The 21,181-nt window shown below is 43.0% G+C and overlaps 1 protein-coding gene and 1 long non-coding RNA gene across 6 annotated transcripts in view; one reads left to right on the forward strand and one right to left on the reverse strand.

Moving 5' to 3' along the window:
• Positions 1–17,167, reverse strand: part of LOC114672444 (uncharacterized) — a 35,471-nt gene extending 18,304 nt beyond the window's left edge. The window contains exon 1 of the long non-coding RNA XR_003722854.2: positions 15,623–17,167. This is a non-coding gene — a long non-coding RNA (uncharacterized LOC114672444). The remainder of the gene's footprint in view (positions 1–15,622) is intronic.
• The window catches only part of NTM (neurotrimin), a 966,287-nt gene that overhangs the window by 480,105 nt on the left and 465,001 nt on the right, over positions 1–21,181 (forward strand). The window lies entirely within an intron of this gene.

The following is a 21,181-nucleotide window of genomic DNA, read 5'->3' on the forward strand; positions in this document are numbered from 1 at the left end:
TGGTATTTGGTTTTATGTTCCTGCATTAGTTTGCTGAGGACAGTGGCCTCCAACTCCATCCATGTCCCTGCAAAAGACATGATCTCATTTTTTTTGTGTGGCTGCATAGTATTCCATGGTATAAATGTACCATGTTTTCTTTATTCAATCTATCATTGATGGATATTAGGTTGATTCCATGTCTTTGCTATTGTGAATAGTGCTGCAATTAACATACGCTTGCATGTGTCTTTATAAGAGAATGGTTTATATTCCTTCAGGTATATAGCCAGTAATGGGATTGCTGGATCAAGTGATATTTCTGCCTCTAGGTCTTTGAGGAATCACCCAATTGTCTTCCACAATAGCTGTACTACTTTACCCTCCCACCAACAGTGTAAAAGCATTCCTTTTTCTCCACAACCTTGCCAGCATCTGCTGTTTCTTTCTGAATGAGTTGTACACTCCTATTTTGAATAAAGACATATTTATTTTTGGCATAATTTTCTACAAAGCTAGTAATACAGATTATACATTAGAAGGACCTGGAGTAGATGCATGGTCCATCTGTAGTAAGTTAGGAAAGCAAGCCCAGACACATTGCAACAATTCTACTTATTACCCTCACAAAGAAAGCATTGATATATTTTTTAACATCTCATAACTGAAGTCATCTTAGAATAAGGTGTTTTCTAGAGTGTTCCATGGGTAAAGGCCAAGAGGGTTTTAATCCTAGTTATGAAGAGGCTCTCTGAGCTGTCTTCATGGTAATCGTGGTCAGATAAGGTACACAGTGATTTAAAAAGACATTCCAGGTTCTTCCTTTAGGGAGTTACCAGTTGAATGAGAAGGTACAACATTAAACGACACCAAATTGTTTTTAAAAAGGAAAACTTATTTTGCTCCCAAGCATGTATAGACAATAAAGAGATGTATAGGATAGCTGGGGGATTTGCATGGTGTGGTCAGGTAAAGTATTTCCGAGGATGTGACATTTCAGTTGAAATCTGAAGGAAGAGAGAAAAACAGCACTGCAAAAAGCAGAAGGAAATGTACTCTACACCAAGGAAGCATCAAATACTGAGTCTTGACATTGGCATGAGCTCGGTATATTGGAAAATCAAAGAGAGGCGAATGTGCTTGGATCCCAGTGTGTGCAGGAGGGGGTAAAAGTAAGTTCAGCAGATAGGGGAACAATCAGGCCACGATAAGGAATTTGGGTTTTGTTTTTAAGAGCAATGGGAAGACTTTGCAGGTTTTGAAGGAGAGTGAATATTTAATTTATTGTACAAATGCAGATGCTTTTGAAATTAAAAGGGGCACTCTTAATCATTAGACCTGGACACGGGGCATAAACTGGGTGCTGCAGGTAACTTGGGACATAGGTTTTCCCTGGTTTCAAGTAGTATGGAGACACGACTTCTGTTTCTCAAAGATTGTTCAAACTGCTCTGCAAATAATGTATAGGAGAGTGAGGGTGGAAATGCAGACAGTATAGACCTATGCAATGCACAGAGTTGGGAAGGGAGGCCTGAAGATGCGGATGTGTGGGACCCGTGCTGATGGGAACATCTGGGCCCTGTGTCTGTGGGGTGCTGAAATGCAGCAGAATCCCAATCCTGGACAGGGAACACAGGGGATTTGGCAATTCTAGATCATCAAAATGAAGAAACACCACTTGCTGCTTAGAAATGGTAAATTTAGAACAATTTAAGCAGAGGACTTTTTACCCAGCAGGTAGTACATACAAGAAACTTGCCACTCCAAGACGTGGTTCAGACTCACAATCTACTGATGTTAAAAGAAAGTGAATGGAATGAGTTGCTAAGGGAAACTTGGTTATTTTGGGTATGTCCATAATGTTTTGATATTAATTTAAAGGAAAGTTTACCACAGCCTCTCCATACCAAATTCAGAAGCAATAGAGCACTGAAAACCTTTGTAGATTACTCTGACAATTTTTACATCTTAAATTCCCCACTCTACCAACAAGCTTAGATCTTACTCATTCCAGCAAAGAAAACAAAACAGATGACACACAAAAAAGCAAAGTTTTATTTTGTTTCTGCCTTTCCTCAAACTACCACATCATTTTCCTTTTTCCTGTTATTGCCAAATCTCTTGAAGTAGCTGTGTACGTACACTTGATAGCCTTCATTTTCTTGCCTTCTGTTGCTCCTTAAATCAATGCCTTTTAACTTTCATCCTAGCAATGTGTTTAAAGAACAGTCAAAATCCTCCTTCAAGAACGGTGAAAATTCCCTAATATCAAATACAATGACATTGCTCTTCTGATCCTTCTGTCTTGTTTGCAGCCCTAGGAGGTCTTTAACCTCCCTACACATCTGAGACACTCGCCTCCCTCCATGGATTTTGACCTCCTTGAGATAAGGACTGTGCTGGATCAATTCTGCACCCTCAATAGCTAGCTTAGTGTCTGACACACATCAGATATTTATGAAATATTGTGGACTTGGGTTAGGTTTAAATGGCCTACCCTGTTCTCTGCCAGATCCCCATGCCTGATAATGGTGAGTGTTCAATAAATGTTTGTTGAATATGTGAAAGAAGAAACTCCTGGACTGATTAGACAGTCACTGCATATTTATTGTTCCTTTCTAGGGCACAATACTGTGTTAGGAGCACTGGTACTTGTAGGGGTGAATAAAGTGAGAATCTTATATCCATGGTCTTAGTTTCCTCATCATCCTTTCACTCTTTAGCAGCTTACAATGCTAATTTTTTGCACATCTCACTGCTACTGCAGAAACTCCATCTCTAAGAGTGTGGCAATGTCCTTAAAAACATCATATATAATGACTTTTTCTTAGACCCCAGGAAAATTATGTGTTGCATAATTTTATAATTAAAAGACATATTAGAGATCATCTAATCTAACAGTCTCCAAATTTTTCAACAAATAATACTCATTTCTTAATCCCTGTAACACCATTTTCAAGAATGTCTCACCAAAATTATATTGGGCAGCAATTTATTTTCTCCTACAAATAAAGGCATACATGTCTGTCCTCAAAGCGACTGACCAGAATTCATTCAGAACTGAATATTTATTGAGTTATTATGACCCCAGTGCTGTGATAGATGCCAAAAATTAAATAATGAACAAAGCAGATTCCTTTCTTGATCTTATTATCTAGTTAACAGGAAAAATCCAAGCTTTCCATACTAGTTTATGTAATACCAGCCAAAAGAAATGTCTTATTTAGATTCAGCTGTCCTTTGAAGATGTATGTATTCTTTTATGCATGTGTTTGAAAATTTTAAAATATGCCCGACTACCTTGGAGGCTGTACTACACTATGAGAATGTCCAGATGTGAAGCCATTCACCTGGTCTAATAGCCCATTTTACAGGCAAGGACGTTAAGGCCTATCCAGAAAGCTTTATTATGGCTTGGTAAGGATCACACATCTAAGCAATGATAAAACTGGGGCTAGCACCCAGATATGCTCTTCCAATTCTGTGCTTTTTCCTTTTTTCTCCTTTGATAAAAAAGTCCTTGATCTTTTTTATCTTTTTATATCATCTTAAAGTATCTAAGAAGTTTGTTAGCACTAGAACCTGTTTAACTTAGTTTAATCCAGCATTTTCCAAATGTAACTTACCCACTATCCTCTAATGTCACTGGGCAGTTGTCACCATCTCCTGGGACACAGGCCTTCCACAGAACAGACGTAGGTCAACACTGACCCAGATAGTGAAGTTCTAACCCCTTTACTTGTCATTGAAGTCTCTTCACCCCAGTGTTGCCATCTCTGTCTTCCATGACTCTATGCATCCTCTTCTAAAATTATACTATACCCCTGAGTTATTTTATTCCCTTCCCCAAATATGCCTTGCCTTCCACGGCTGCGTCCTTTCTCACATCATATCATGGGCTGCTGCAGTGTCCCCTTCCTATCAGCCCATCTCAATTCCAGACATCTCTCCAGCTTCCCATTCAGCGGCCCTCAATGACTCCAGCTGGAAATCATCATTTCTCCTCTCTCCTCCCATAGTACTCACGGGCTGCACGTTTCATCTGGCAGTGAAAATGCATTACTCCTTGTTGTTAGTTATCTTTGCGTGTTCACACGTCCTTTCCTGGGGATAAGAACCTTGTCTTGTTCTTTATAACTCCCACAGGACAAGCAGTTAGGAAAAACAGAGAAATCTGAAAGCCAGTCAGGATCTCTCCTTCTCCCTCACCCTCACTAAATGACACTGCAAATTTGTACATCTTTCCTATCCCCATTGCTAAAGCCTTAATCCTGGCCTGTTATTTCTTGTTTAGTCCATGTTATTGTCTCCTAACTTGTGTCCTTATCTCCCGGCTCACCCACCTCCAATCATCCTCCCTGCACCCTCTTGCTGGATGACCTTTCTAAACTAGAAATCTGATCAAGTTATTTTCATGACATCTCATCATTTGCAGGATTGAGCCCCATCTCCTTCATGTAGCATAAAAGGCCTTTCATTGTCTGGTTCTGACAGCTCTCCCCCTTTCTCTGTCTTTCCCTATTTCCCTCATACCCCTCTCTCTGCCTACTCCATCTCTTCCAGCCCCCGCCCCGCCCATGCCTCACCCTTCCTTCCCAGTCTACGTTTTATCATACCGAGCCCTTAGGAGTTCTGGAATACATAAGTTGTTTTGTGATTTCTGTACATGCTATTGTGTTTGCTTGAAATGCTAACCCTTGCCTTCCTACACACACTCTTTTCTCCCTGCTATACTTTTTCATTTCTTTTCATTGGCTGTGCTTCTGTTAGTTACTTTGCTGAAGCTTCTATGAATAGGCCAGGATGAGCAAGTTGATTCTCTCCCTCTCTCCATTTCTCCCTACCCGCCCCCACCCACGCACATATTATTAGACACATTGCTTTGCAATTATTGAATTATTTATCTGTTTCCCCAGTTGGGCTAGGAGCCGAGGGGGATGTTGTTTGGACAATCCTTGTATCTCCATCTTCTACAAAAGAATCTGACCAATGTGAGGAGCTCAGTATTTGTTGAGTAAATCAACAAATGTATAAATGGTCACCATTCATAGAATCAAGGAGGTTTTCCACACACTGGTGGGCTAAGCGAATATAAAATCGGATGGCAAGTTAAGTGAGAAGAGCCCTGCAAATGAGGCAGTAGCAGCCGCAGGTGCTTTGTTCTCACCTAAGCGGACACTGATCTCACTGGCTTTGCTGAAGCAGCTCTGCAGCTCGTTGAGCCGCAACAGCTGGAATTGCTCTTGTTTGAATCCTCTCTTCTGGAACAGGGAACGAGGGAGTGAAAGACTAGCACATAATCTGTGGGGCTTAATTTTTCTTTGCAAATCCCCAAATAGTGTGAAATTGGCAATAATCCAGGCAACTCCAACCCTCTGCCCACCAAAGAGTCCCCACTCCTGCTTCTCCAGAGGGCAGCTCAGGTATTTTAAATGTAGAAGTTGCTAGGACAGCAGAGAGCACCTTCACTCCCGTAACGTAATTCATTCTCAGCCTGGAAAATGGAACATAAAGATCACAACCTCAGCCAGTCAGAGTGTTGCCCCACTTCAGCTCCTAGGAAATCATTTCAATTCCTCAAATTCTATTTTCCCCTTCAACATCCATCCATCATCCATCCATCCATCCATCCATCCATCCGTCCATCCATTTGTCCATCCGTCTGTCCATCTGTCCATCCATTCACCCAAGAGACACATCAGGTGCCTTCCTGGTGCCACGTATGTTTCAGAGAATATGAAGTTATGTCTATAGAGTTCACAATTTAGTAAATATTTTGCATCATCTAAGAGTGCTCTAAAAATGTATAATCCTGACCAGCAGAAAAGATAAAACTTTTGAAAATCAAGGTTTCAAGAAAGCTCTTATTTCTTAAAACTGTGTAGAGGACTGAAAATCTGGAGCTAACAAAGACTTTGGTATGGTTGACTTTCCCGTATGTGCTACTGGTAACCCAGGTGTCTTGAGGGACAATTAGGAGTACGACTGCCTCTTGTCCCTTTTGAATAGTCCTTTGAGGGTTGTTTTATCTTTCTTGACTTGAGAGGGTGATGCTCTGTCTGAGACTTCACTTGTGTTCTTAAGACACACACTTGAGTCGGATCTTGGTTCCATTACTTTCCAGTTCTGTGATTTGGATACTTTCTATAACCACTCTTTCCCTGGGTTTCCTCATCTGGAAAATAGGAATCATAATAATACTCTTTACCTAGTGCATCCCATGGCAAATGCTAGCTGAAATCAACATATGTAGAAGGCTTTGCAAATGCCTGACTTAATTGAAGTGCTCTACAAACAGTATTGAAGAGGATGATATGGATTATGATAGTAAACATAGATTCTGAGACACTTTGTATTTCCATTTTAGAAGTGCCCTCTTTTTTTTTTTAATCTCTTTTTCTCTTTCTGGGATTATTACTGGTTGTTCTTATCAGGAAAGGCAGCTTTTCCCCTTTTCTCACTTCCTCCCAACTCCCCCTTTGTCTGGAGGTTCCTTGGCAGAAAGAAACATGTGTTTCTTATATATGAGTAACTCTGATATCTATTAGAGTCTTCTGAGTGCAGAGAGCTTAGTCACTCCTGGAGGATGATGCGTCTATATTGGGCCTCAGCTCCTATCTACAGCCTCCGTCAATGTCAAAAAGATCTCAGAGCAGGTGTGAGGTTTAGGATTGAGGGAAGGACAAGAGCTAGTGAGACAGCCTTCACTGAGGGAGGGAGTGATGGGGGCCCCATGACCACCTCATGTTTGGAGGGTCTCTGGAAGGACTCCTGGGACTCAGCACACAGCGCTGCTTGTGGCTGGGTTTTATTCCTGTGCCATGGTGAGGACACAGGGCTGGATCATAAGGGGTCAAGGCACAGGCAGAGTTTGGAGGAACCCATGAGAGGCTTCCTTATGCTCTTTCCGTCCCTGAGGGTCCCACAGAGCCCACTGTCCCCTCTACAAAAATGCAGCAAAACGTGTGTGACGTTTCTGCCCAGGGAAGCCCAGTAGAGACTCAGAGCCCAAGGTCTTAACTGGATGCTGGTCATATCAGCACCCTGTCCCTAGCACACACTAACATACCAGATTCCCAGATGGAAAATAGGTTTTCAGCATAAACCACATTGCTTGCACAGATAATCTGGGCACAAGGAGCCATTCTTATTAGTTAGGGAACAGTGGAAATCTTCCTGAAATCCAAGTTTTCTTTTGCCAGTCAAGGACTAACCATGCAAGCAGACCTTTCTAAGGGCAGCAGGTCCCAGGACATACACTTCCACCACCCGCTGAATTCTTAGTTGCATTTCCTTGGTAGAGGTGATGGTAGGGCTACATCTTCTTTCTGATTTGTACAACCTTCATGGATACACGTTGATCTCCCTGTGTCTTGTTGGGTACATACTTGTGAAAAAGTCCTGGCTTCCAGAGGCATGATAATGCCAAAGACACTGATGTCCACCACTGGGCACCTCCTTGTGAGTTGGCATCCCTTAGAATAGAGCCTGATTTGCAGGGGCTTTTGCATCCTGTCGGTTGGCCTCCACTTCCCTTGGGGTGTAATCTTAGTCCCCTAGGATTTCTTCAGTCCTACTCCTGGCTATCTGGCTTTCCCATGGGAATCCTGTTACTGAGAGCTGAGCATGAAGGGGACAGTGGAGTCAGAAAAAAGATCCCTGTCAGCTGCCAAAAGAAGACATCATTTTCCATTGCGTGTGAGCTCTCTTATGAAGAGCTAGGAAGGGCCTACACATCAACACCAAAATATTAATAAAAAGAAGGCTGTACAGTCCTATCCCCAAGTGCTAAAAAGACTTTAGACCAATGTGACCTGTGGTATAATTGCACAATTTCGAGCAGCCTTTCTAAATTAAAACGTAATCTCCCAGCAGTGAGGGGCTTGGACGGCCCCTCCCCCTCCCTGGGATTCATTTCTCTCTTCCAGGCCCATCTCTCCTGCTCTAAATCTCTTTCCTTTTGTCTCTCTGTCTGTTCATCCTTCTATGTCCTCTATCCAGCTTTTCCTTTCTTGATAAAAATTAAGGAAAAACAACTTGATAGATTTTCCGATAACCTTCTAGAAAGTCTCACCGGGTTACATTTTGCTTTAATAGCATTTAAGCCAATCTGCCTGATGTTGCTGTAAAGGTCAATTAAATTCACCCTAAAAATTTCACTCCTGGCTCATTATACAATTCGAAAATGAATTAGAAGCACATGCTGCCCCTGAGGTTTCTGATATTTCACTAATGAATATGTCTTAAAATGCAAAAAAAAAAAAAGAAAAAGAGAGAGAGAGAAAAGATAAAAAGGTGTTATAGGCCACACAGCAGCTTGCAGGGCTACCAGCCTGGTGCAGAGTATCGTCATAGGCAGTGATCTGAGACTACTGAACACTAGGTAGGCCTGTCTCCACTCCACATTCAGAGGTGGTCAGCTCTCCACCACCCCTCTGCACATCCAGAGCCCACTGTTAAACCCCAGGGGAGGCCTCCAGCTAACCTGACTCTGCATTGGCTGCTCTTAGCGTGGTCTCAAGCACCACAGTTCAGCTTCATATCAGCCTGAGCAAAATGTGATTCTGAAGGTAAATCTACAAGGAGCTTCGCGGGCAGAGCTCATGCCTTGCAAAGCCATGTCTCAGTTGATCTGGGGATTCTCAGACTGTGATAGCATTGTACCTGTCTGAGGAGACAACATCCCTGTCGAGGAGGGAACATGCATTTCTGGGTCACTCTGAGGGCACAACTGGGGCCAAGAGTACAGAGAACACAAAGTCAAGTTTGAGCCCAACTTAAATAAGTAATTTTAACTGACTTTCTTTCTCCCCAACTCCTGCCAAAAGAAAGCCATCAGACAAGATAGCAACTTCCTTGTACCTGAGGAAGTCTTCAACAGAGCAGAGCAGCCCCATCCCAGGAGTCCATGTTTCAGGCAGAAGTCTCCTTAATTCATTCACTCATTTCTTCATTCTGCATATTCATTGCTGTGTCCTAGACAGTACTAATCTTGAGAATGAACACAACAGCCTAGTTGTTATGTATGAATTTAGGGTTTGTTTTTTTATTTTTGTTTGATGGAAAGGTTATGTTTTAAAAGAAGATTCCATATCTAAGTACCTAGTTTCTGAAACTGTCCTAAAATTCAGAATTTTGCTCACACTGGAGTTGTAAAGGACTTTCATGTTCCTCTTATAGCAAAGACTGTGACTTTTCTGCTTTCATGAAATTGAAAACTGGTATTTATTTTAGGACAAGATGGCTCCAAACCTCGAAATATGAGTTATTGGATGTCTGTCTTCAGGTTTAAGTATAAACCTAACTGAATTGACTAAAACATATAGAGACAATCTCTCAAGCCTTTCAGAGCAGAGAAAGGAAGCCTGGGTGCTCTCCTCCCTGCCTCACAGACGTTCATACAGGATTTTAGGGTTCCTGACAGGAAGGGACATTGAGGTCATCTCAATGAAACTTATCCTGTCTAAAATGAGGAAGCTGAGGAGGCTTCCCTCGGGTAGTACAAGAAGAAGACATTTTTCAGCCAGGGTCTCTAGACTCAAGAGCAGTGTTCTTTCATGGCACCATATTGACTTCCTCCATTTGCAAGATTGTGCGACTCACATATGTGGTGTTTTGGAAGGTGGAGCCAAAATTTCTAGGAAGGGTGAGATTGCAAACCATCATGATGTGTGTTGAGAGTGGCCAATCCAGCGGTGAAGAAAGGGGGCCCTGGTGAAGCCCTGGGTGTTTGACCTCAGGGCTGCTGTCTCTGGCACCCTGATGGTGCTCCTCAAAGCCTACATCTGAGAGATTTCATCCAGGTGCTATTGATGTTTCCAATTCCATTTCCTGGTGTCTCCACGTCCTTGTTCTTTACTGCAAACCTGGTGTCAGCAGATGTTCTTGGGGTCCTCCTGACTCCACTGTGCAGCAGGCTGAGTGCAGTCAGACTGTCATCAAGAAGTACTGTAACCTGGGTCCAGGAAGCGATGCTCCAAGCCACTCAGCCACTCTTCAGTGTCACTGACACTCAGCATTCTAACCTTGGAACTGCAGAAATATAATCCAATGTAAAGGCCATGGGCCAGAGATTCATGATTAAACGAGGGAGGGGATTTCCCTTTCTTTCTAAACTGAACCTGCAAACCATAACATCGAAAGCTGAATACCGTCCTGTCTGACGTCCACAAGACCAGGATATGGAGAAAGATGAGCACAGACTCAGGTCCCTCCCTCCTCCCATCTGCCTTCTCTTCCCTAAAAATTTTGCACAGGTTCAGGATGTCCTGCTGCCAATCAAACATAAGCGCCCATGCGACATGGCTGGGGAGGACCAGCCAGCGCTTGTGGGCCTGGCAAAATTGAGGACACATTTTGATTCACTCACATGTAAATATCAGAGCTAGTTACGATGACATGCTATGTAACTGAACGTAATCAAATTTTGGATAAACCAGAGCAGGCCCCAAAAGTGCACCTGATGAATTTCCTTGTAGAAATGGGGTTCCTTGTAGAAATGGGGTTGGCAGAATAAGAAATTGAATGCATGGAGCGCCCAGCGTAAGAAGTCAGGGGGGCCAGGGAGGGAGGGAGGGAAGGAAGGAAGGAAGGAAGGGAGGGAGGGAGGGAGGGAGGGAGGGAGGGAAGTGAGAGGCAGGGAGTTAGATCAGTCAATCACACAATTACCCAGAAGACAAGAAATAGAAGGACTATCTAGTTTAGGATGTTATATATCCTTCTTGAAATGTAAAGAGTTAGAAAAGAAAAGGGGCGGGGCAGAAAAGCAATCCAACGAAAGACGAAATGAATCCATCAGGGCGGAATCCATCAGGAAGGAAAGAGTGTGGAGCGACTCCTTTGCTTAATGTGGGCTTCTGGTCAGTCCCTGGAGCTTGTCACGTGACAGCAGGAGTCTCCTGCTGCTGGAGAGCCTAATAGGCAGGATTGGTCCAGGAACTCCTCCCGTTGGACTAACTGGTTTCAATTAAGACTATCACGAAAGCTAATTATCATTTGAAACCTGACTCTCAGGCTCACTCTGCCTCTTGCTGTAAATGGATTGCTCGATGGTCCCAGTGCAAGGCTCTGAAACCCTGGAGGTTTCCTGTTATTTCTTTGCCTCCAGCAGGGACCAGGGACTTCCAGAGTGTTAGGTTTCCAGGGAGAATGAGAGTAGCAATACCCTCTTTCTTTTCCACAGAAACAAAGACTGTTAGCATTGAGGGAATGTTCGATTCTGGTTTTGATATAGTCAGACCTTCCACTTCATGAAAGAGTTCCCCTATGTGCCACCTCTGACCAGGATTTCCTGGCATTGTTTGAACACTACTGGTGACAGGGAGCTTGTTACCTCCTGGTCCATTTTGGACAGTTCTCATATTCAGAATGTCTCTTCTAATGCTGAGCTGATATCTGCCCTTTTTAATGCCCATGATTCTTTCCCAGTGCTGCCCTGTAATGTTTCTGGGCTTAGACAACTGACAGTCGACTGAGTCAGCAGGGCCTGAGCTTGGGAAAGAGGAAAGCTGGGCAACCTCTCCCGCACCGGCCCAGTGGATCGCCCACCTCCAGCAGCATTCGGTGTGGTTGTTCTAGGTTCCAGGGCCTGCCTTAAGTTGCCCAGCCTTTGTTAGATGAGCGCATGCTTCATTCACTGGGCTGTATCATGTGCTCTACCCTGAGACAATGTACAAGTCCCCAAAAGCAGGTATTAGTATCCCCATTTACAGATAAGAATGCTGAGGCTTAGAAAGATCAAGTAGCCTACCCTTGATCACATGACTGACAAATGGCAAAAGCCAACATTCAAGCCCCTTCTGTCAGATCCCAAAGCCTGTTTGACTATGTCACACCAAATGAAAATTTAGAGTACACGGTTTGCCAGGTAACAATGTGCTTGTGAGCATAATATAAACCAACGTGTGAAGTTGGGAGTGTCCAGAAAACCCCTGAATATGTTGTATTTATATGAACTGTATGGTTGGTTAGCACTGGAGCTATTCTAAAAGTAATCACTATATTTTGCTCACCCAGCCTAACAATTCCCTTGTGCTCTGCACTTGATAGCTGGTTTCAAAATCAAAACCCAAAACAAACAAACAGAACAACGCTAGCAGATTCTGAGCATAGTCACATACACAGGCTTAGGCCCTCACACCCTCCTCAACCCTCTTATGCTCCCGGGTGCACACACACAGGTACACTACACACTAAACACACACTCACATACACACCAGAAACACAGTAAGACACCCCACACACTCACACACCCCACCTGCTCTCACGTTACACACACACGTGCTACACACACATGCTATATACACACATGCTACACATACACCTCCCACACACTCACACAGGCTACACACACACAAGCTACATGCACATGCTACCTACACACATGCTACACATACACCTCCCACACTCTCACACATGCTACACACACGCTACACACATGCTATGCACACACCCACACACACATTCTCACACATGCTACACACACACGCTGCACACACATGCCTCACACACACGCATGCCACACACACGCACGGTGCACACACACGACACACACACCCACATGCCGCACACACCCTCATGCTGCACACACACACATGCATACATTGGCAGGTGCTTCCTCTTCACCCTTCTTTTTCCATTCAGTCTTGTCCCAAATTTACATGGGGATAAATAAAACAAAAAACAAAGCCAAGATTGCCTATGGGGTGGGGCTGCCCCCTGGATGGCATCTGCAGGTTACTGGCTGTGCTTTGCAGCCTGAGGCCTATTTCTCAGTCCCAGCTCCTCGGGGCCAGAAGCCTGGAACAAACCCAGGGGCAGGCCTTAGGCACTGGGACCTGGTCTGACTCCTCTGTAGGGCCAGGTTGGCCATGCCTGCAGAGCTCCAAATCCCAAAGGAATGAGTATGCAGAACTAAGACCCACCTCACATTAATTTAGCGGGTGCCTGCGTGTCTCCTCCCTGCAAATCTGTGTGGACTAAAAATACCTGCGCCCTCCATGGCGCCCGAGACTGCTGACAAAGGAATTTGCATTTGCATTCAGAAACACCCTCAGATTACTTTGGAAATCACCTCCCTTACATTTTAAACAGGTTGGTGGATTCATCACTTAGGCTGCCACCAGGAGGCAACTATTAAGAGATGTGACTGGGAATGGCATTTTTCTTAAAAGGTTAAAAAAAAAAAGTAGCGATTTTCACTACAGTGTCGTGATTTTTTTTTTTTTTTTTTGGCTTAAAAATAAAATCTGTTTGAACCTAGGATTCTTTGGACAAACTGATATCTTTAGGGAAAGTAGGTTAATAGGAAATGTTTCTGGAGGAACCAGGTGTCTTCCCAGTTCCCCTGGAATGAGAGCAGGGACAGTGCGCAGCAGCCAAGACAGAGAGCAGGGAGGAGGTGGGGGAAGGGGGCTCTCCCTTTCCTTCTGGGCTTCTTGGACTAGGGGAGGAGAGGGCAGGGTGCAATCGCAGGATCAATTAGCAGCACGAAAGTAAATTAGCCAGGAAATTAGCTTTTCAGGTGTCCAACTGTGTGTCTTCTCAAAGACTGCAGTCCTACCCATCTGCTATTTACACTTTGTGCAGGGCTTGGGAAAGAATGTGGTTCCACTTACACAACCAGTCTACCATAGAGCAGGCCTCAGGGGTGCCTAAAAGCAGAGGGGAAGTTGGAAGGATCCACAAAGGCTAGAGCGGAGAGGCTGCACATCTGTCGCAGGTGCAGCAAGGAGGAAAATGCTGTGTGTGTGTGGATGGGGAGGTCTGCCTATATCTTTGTGTGTCTGAGTGTGTGTGTGTGACCATGTGCATCTGTATGTGTGTTTATGTCTGTGTATGTCAGTGTGAATAACCGTATGTGTTTGTGTATATGTGTCTGTGCGTGTCTGAGTGTGTGTGTGTTTGCATGTCTGTATTTTGTAAGTGTATCTGTGTCTGTGCATGTTTGGGTATCTGTGTGTGTACATACCTGTGTGTGTATGTTGTATGCATGTGTCTGTGTTTATGTCTGTGTATCTGTATGTATAGCCATGTGTGCATTTCTTCATGTGTGTGTCTGTGTGTATGTAGGAGTCTAGGTCTGGGTGTCTATGTGTGTAAATGTGTCTGTGTGTATGTATATGCCTGTGTATATGATGTGGGCATGAGGTTTGCAGAGAGGGTGTTGGGGCACAAAAAGAGCACTTGGTTTACACACAAGCACAGGCCACGGGATCCCACCACCAGCAGATGGAGCTGAAGGTACAGTTTGCGGGAGGCCAGGCTGCACGGCCAGCTGTTTCCGTTTGCCGGAGACCTCAGGAAGAATGACCATGTTGAGTGGAAGAGCTATCTGCACGGAGAGAGAGGAAACCCGAACACAGCCTGGAGTCCTGCTTCTTCACCGTGAAGCCAGTGTTGCTTTGACTTGCTGACTGAATTGCAGGTGGAAACTAAGTACTTCATACCTTGCTTTATTTCAGTGTGTGATTGGGAGATAAGGGGTCCCCCTGTACCCAGCTTTGAATTAGAATTTTAAAGTCTGGATAAACCTGCAAGGGTCCAAGGCATCCTTTTGCTTTACAGATGAGCAAAAAGGAGCTTAATTCTCTGCTGTTTTTGTCTCCTTTCCCTCACTCTGTCCAACACCCCCCCCACCCCCTGCCACCCTTTTTTGTCCCAGTGTTTCTTAACAAAACCTCCCTGCTACCTCTTTTTCCCTCCTGTCCAATACAGTCTTCCGTCAGCTCCCACCTGAGCTCATTCAGTGTTCTCCTAACTGGCCTCCCTGCCTGTGGGCTTTCCCCACTCCAGCCCTCTCCACACCGCCACGAGGTTGACCTTCTAGCACAGCTCTGACTGTGTTGGGGTCTGTGCAGACACTCCAGTGGGCCCCCACTGCCAGCAGCTGCAGAATCAAATCCGGCTGTAGCCTGGCTCCGGTCTGGAGATGACACACCTTTCCAGCCCCACGCTGGGTCACCGCTTTTGCTCTCCCTCTTCGAGAGCCAAACTGAGTTTCTTGCTATGTCCGTGCACACCCTGAGCTCTGCGTTGCTTCACCTTTGTTATTTTCTTTTTCAATTTGTCCTCATCGTATTTTATTTCCAAATGTTTCCTCAAATCTCCCCTTCACATGCCGCATTGCCTATAAGGCCGTCCCGATGACATCGGCTAGAAAGATCTATTTCCTGCTCTGATCTCTCCGGGCACTTCCTCTTGACCCCTCTGCTGTAACCTGGCACTTTCACAGGACGCTGTGATTATCTGTACACACATCCCATCCCTCTACCTTGAAGGGACTTACCTCTTTGTATTCCCACTACTGTTATACATAGGAACTCAATAAAGTTTTAGGAACAAATGAATACAAGTATTTGACCTTCCATGTATTTTTCCCAGCTCAGCCTCCATTTGACGCAGTTTATGGTGGTTTCCTCAGCCCAGTCGTTCCCACGGACAGACAGCATGACCATGCACAATTACCCCTCAGCCCCCCGCAATCTGGCTGCAGTTTCCTCAACTCTTAATTGAGAACATGAGTAAAAGTTAGTAGATGTCACTTTTTCAAAATGTGTGTGCTATCCCCTGGTGGCAGGCAAGTTTACCTCCCGGGCCCTCTCCCTTCCCTGATGACTGAAAGAGGGGACAGGTACAAACTCACAGCTGCTTCTCGCCGCCGATGTGCTCTGACTTGCTGGAAAACCATTGTTTCAGAGGAGGAGTCCTTTCCAGCCCTGCCAGTCATTGTGTGATTTACGACGACTCCTTCTACCTTCCACAGCTTGAAGACTTCCCCGCTCTCCTTCGGGGTGGATGTGGAAGCAATCTAAGAGTGAAGAAGTTCCGCTGCCTCCCGCATCTGTTAACATTTCACTGGCTTCCCGAGAAGTTGGCTCATCCTTTCCTTGCTCATCTTTTGTCCCAAATAAAATTTAAAATTATTTCAGATGGCTTAGTTGATGCCAGCTTGTAGCCTTCCAACTGCTATTTCTAAAAATTTATGCTCTCATTTTATTTTATTCTTAGGAGGATGATAGACTTTTGGAAACAGAAGGAAACTTCAGTGATAATTCAGAAGATTTAATTTAATTGTAGATCTCAGGTCCAGGTGCCACTGTCACATGCTTTCTTCCTTGTCCCTTGTCCTTCCTCATCTAAGATAGCTCCTGGAATTCCCATTGAAATGGAAGCAAATCTTAAGGTTAGAGCCCAGCCCATCCAGCTCTGAACAGTTACTGCCGTGTGAGCACTGCTCTGTGAGCAGGGCTCTCACTCGCCTTCCCTATACCTTAAGGACTTCACTGCTGCTACAGCTTTAGGTCAGCCGGTATTTACTGATCACAGACTATGTGCTACGCAAAAGTCATCTTATTTCATTCACACCTCAGCGGTACAGAGCAGACACTAATGTTACAAGATGGAAAACAGACACAGGAAGTTTAAGGAACTTGATGAATGGTCCTCGCCTTCAGGAGGTGAAGCTGGGATAGAAGCCTGGGAATTCTGACTCGAGGCTTTGCTTTTATCAAGTCCGTTGTCATGCACTCTTGTGAAGGCAAAAGCTTAGAGAAAGGAAAAATAGTTCCGTGCTGAAGTCATAGTAGAAAGAAAGTGGATGGGCTTTGGATTTAGAGACAGCTGAATTGAATACTGGTTTTACCACTTACTTATATGATCTTGGGAAAGCTGCTTTGATTTTCAGAGCAGTTTCTTTATTAGCAAAATGGGATAATAATACTACTGCAAATGAAATAGTACACTAAGCGAAGTTGCAGGTGTGCAATGCCTAGCAATGGCTCCTGGTTGGATATTGGGTGCTCTCTGAATGATGGTCTCTTTCCTCTGAGTATAAAGCCTGGCAGCCCTTGCCCTGCCTGATGGATGCCCTGGCCTGGTCATTTGTCTGGAGCTTAGCCTAGCCTAAGGTCGGATTCCAGGCTGTGAGCCAGCGAGGGCCCTCCTCTTTAAGCAGTGCCCTTTGTAGCTCTGAGCAGTTCTCTCACCCCTCTCTACCATTTCTGAGGTTCAAGGAATTCTATTCCCTTGAATCTTAAGGGGGAGAAAGGGCTGATAAAAGGAAACCAACTTGCAAAATTTAGAAGCCAATTCACAGAGAGAACATGATTGAAATAAAACGCTTTTAGCACAGGACACAGCATTTCTCAATCAGAAATGAACATAAGAAATAACCCACATGTACTACCCAACACTTAATTTTCAAAAAAACTTATCTTCGGTCTCCCCATCTCCCCTAAAATGCAAAATATTTGAGATGAAGATTCAAATACGTCTTTTAAAAAATGTTCCTATTTCAGAACTGCTATAGTAGGTGTAGTGGAAAGAAGGTGGTAAGATTGGGTCTATTTAAGGACTTGACCTAACCTAAATACAGAATCTACAAGCTGCCATACCGAAGGAACAAATGTGAGAAAGCCCATCTGAAAGCATCATTATATTTGTGTGAGGCCGTAGCTGAATCTATTGTGAGTGTATTATCTGTTGCTGCACATGCAAAACACGACCAAGAAAGAGTTTGTGAGATCATGTGAGTGGGTACACTTGTGTTTTAATCAGTGAGAACATGAAAACCAACGTACGTTGTCCCTCCGAGTCTTGGCAGCTCCAAGTTAAATTTAGTGCTCAGTGGTGCTCAGTTGCCCAGCCCAGGTGGTGCCTGATACATTTCTTTCCTTGTTCATTTTAACTTCTGTGTTCCTATTTTCATTTGTAGCTATTCTGCTTCATATATATTTTAACATCACAAGCTGTCTCAGACCCTTTTTCCAAGTAGGTGGAATATAAATCACGAGTAAATAAATAAAGCTACTGAGGCAATGAGTGACTTCTGAGGAAGTGGAGGTATCCCAGGCAGGCAGACACAGCATGACTGAATGTTATTATAGTGTGGCTTATACTATGATGATAAAACTATAGCTATTGGCTATCAAACATTGTTTATGCGTTGTTGCCTCTTCTGTGTTTATTAATTGATTTGTATAAACTTACATAAATAGTTTATCAATATGAATACTTTGCATTTATGGGCTTGTTCTCTCCCTGTTAATCCATGGAGACGCATGGAGACAGGACTGCACCTGTTAGCTGTTCCTCTCTCCCTCCCCTCCAGAGACTCATCATGCTTTGTGGCTCCTGTAGACCACCCTGCCCTGGGCTCCCTGGGGAAGTCTTTCTTCCTTTTCTTTCTGCATTTGCCACTCTTGGTCCCCTAGGTCTTTCCTTTGTCATCATGTACCTTGTCTTCTTCTCCTTGTTTCCCTGCAGCTGCTGCAGTTTCTCCCTATGAAGAATAAAGAGCTTCAGCCAGTTTCAGTGCTAAAATTTGGAGGAATGTGTCAGTATCTTCAAGGGATTTCCAAGCTCTTCCTGAAGACATGCTGTGCACACATGTCTTCATGTACACTCCCTTGGTACATTCAGGAGTTTCATTCATTCTTCCATGCTACTGGACTGTGTGTCAGTGCACCTAAGACATCTTATTACCAAATCATTCTCCACTGGGTGCAATTCCACCAAATCCCAGCTATCCTACATCAAGAGTAGAGTAGAGTCAGGCAGATCTGGCACAAACTATTCACAAACAGGTGAGGAAACAGAACTCAGGAGCTTGGGCCAGCCCTTGATTAACCTTGAGGAAGTCCTTCCTGGAATTTTACTGTGGCTCAGCAGCATCTGGCTTTTGGGTGGGAAGTGGCAGAATGGTTATGCACAAGGAGAAATAGATATTGACATACTTAGGAATACTTAGATTCGTCGATTTCTTAGTGTCCTTGGTCCTTGTTGTTTCATTTGTCTTGATTCCCCAAAAGGGCCAGTGGCTGCCTCACATATTGGCTTGTTCAACCAAGATCTATGATCATGTTTTCCACTTCACAAAAGCTATCCTATTCATACTACCAAACAATTACCTATCATTTTCTGGCTCTCTGTCAAATTTTGGTAAATTTTGTAGAAGATCAAAGGAGTTGGTATATCTCTCTGCATGTGTGCATGTGTAGTTGAAAGAATATGAATGGCTTATTTAATGAGTATAAAACGGAATTGTAGTATTTTAAGATCCCATCTAATTTGGTGATTTATATTCTTCTATCAGTTGATCGTGGCTAGATTGATAGCTGGCACCATTAAGATTTTGTTAAAGAATTATAGTATCATACTGTGGGACAATTAGATCAGATTTATAGGGGACAATGTTGACACTTAAAACAGCAACAGAATGATTTATAATCCTTTATGTGTATACCCAGGAATGGGATTGCTGGGTCAAATGGTATTTCTGCTTCTAGATCCTTGAGGAATCACCACACTGTCTTCCACAGTGGTTGAACTAATTTACACTCTCACCAACAGTGTAAAAGCATTCCTATTTCTCTACATCCTCTCCAGCATCTGCTGTTTCCTCTCTTTTTAATGATTGCCATTCTAACTGGTGTGAGACACATGCACACGTATGTTTATCGCAGCACTATTTACAATAGCAAAGACTTGGAGCCAACCCAAATGCCCATCAATGATAGACTGGATAAAGAAAATGTGGCACATATACACCATGGAATACTATACGGCCATAAAAATAATGCGTTCATGTCCTTTTCAGGAACATGGATGAAGCTGGAAACCATCATTCTCAGCAAACTAATATAGGAACAGAAAACCAAACACCGCATGTTCTCACTCATAAGTGGGAGTTGAACAGTGAGAACACATGGACACAGGAAGGGGAACATCACACACTGGGGCCTGTTGGGGGATGGGGGGCAAGGGGAGAGACAGCATTAGGAGAAATACCTAATGCATGTGGGGCTTAAAACCTAGATGACGGGTTGATGGGTGCAGAAAACCACCAAGGCACATGTATACCTATGTAACAAATCCCCGCATTCTGTACATGTACTCCCAAACTTAAAGTGTATATATATATACACACACACACACTTTAAAGGTATGTGTATATATACACACACATTAAAAGTATATATATTATATATACACACACCTTTAAAGTACATATATATACTTTATATTTATATAATGTGTGTGTATATATACACACATTAAAGTATATATACAGCATTATATAATCTATATATATGTAGATTCTATATATATAGATTTATATATATAGATTCTACGTATATTAGATATATAGATATATAGATTCTATATATATTATGCCTTTATATATGTTACTATATATAGATATATATAGATTCTATATATATCATGCCTTTAAAGGTGTATATATCTATAGATATCTTTTCTAATTAATACTAACACCTTTAAGTGTGTTTATATCTATATATTACGCCTTTAAAGCTATACACTTTAAATGTGTATACATATACTTTAATGTGTGTATATATATACACACACGCATTATATATATAAAAAGTGTATATATACACACTTTAAATGTGTGTGTATTTTATATATATATACACTTTAAAGGTGTATATATGTAGCTTATATATATATAACTGATATATATATATAACTGATATATATATATAGCTGATATATATAACTGACATCTCTATCTATCTATCTATCTATCTATCTATCTATCTATGAATCATCTATCTATCTATCTGCAACAGGGTATTAGTCCCAAGCCTTGATGGTTGCTTCAATGTGAAAAGAAAATAGAAATAAAGGCCTTCTTGGTCTCACCTGGGATCCCACAGTTCAGGTCTGGAAAGAGGTAGGTTGGGGAAAATGTGGCCCATCACCTCTCCTGCACACAAATGGGATGAGTCATTTCGACTGACAGTTCAGCAAGATATGGAACAAGAGCTCTAAATCTAGGGCATGTGGCATGCTGTGTGTCATCATGCTTGTCATCCTGGTTTTAAGTGATTTCTTTGAAGAGGAATTGTGTTCATCATGATGGCTAATTTTTTCAATTGTTATTAAAAACAAACAAACAAACGAAACCCAGCAGCAGCAACAAGATAACAGTAAGACATTCCCCACTAAAGAAATATTGTTGCACATCATATGAAACAAATTTTAAACCCAGAGTTTATATTTCAATTGATTAAGTTTCTTCATTGTAACATTCAAATCTTACAGGCCCCGATTTTGAGGGTGATAGTTAAATCTTTACTATTTTACTATTTCTTGTGCATTCTCAGCCATGGACTAGCAATTAGTCTAACAAAAATTTGTCTTTTGCATAGATCTATCTCTATTCCTTCTAAAA

This window comes from Macaca mulatta, chromosome 14 (assembly GCF_049350105.2).
Source record: "Macaca mulatta isolate MMU2019108-1 chromosome 14, T2T-MMU8v2.0, whole genome shotgun sequence".
Classification (NCBI taxonomy): Eukaryota; Metazoa; Chordata; class Mammalia; order Primates; family Cercopithecidae; genus Macaca; species Macaca mulatta.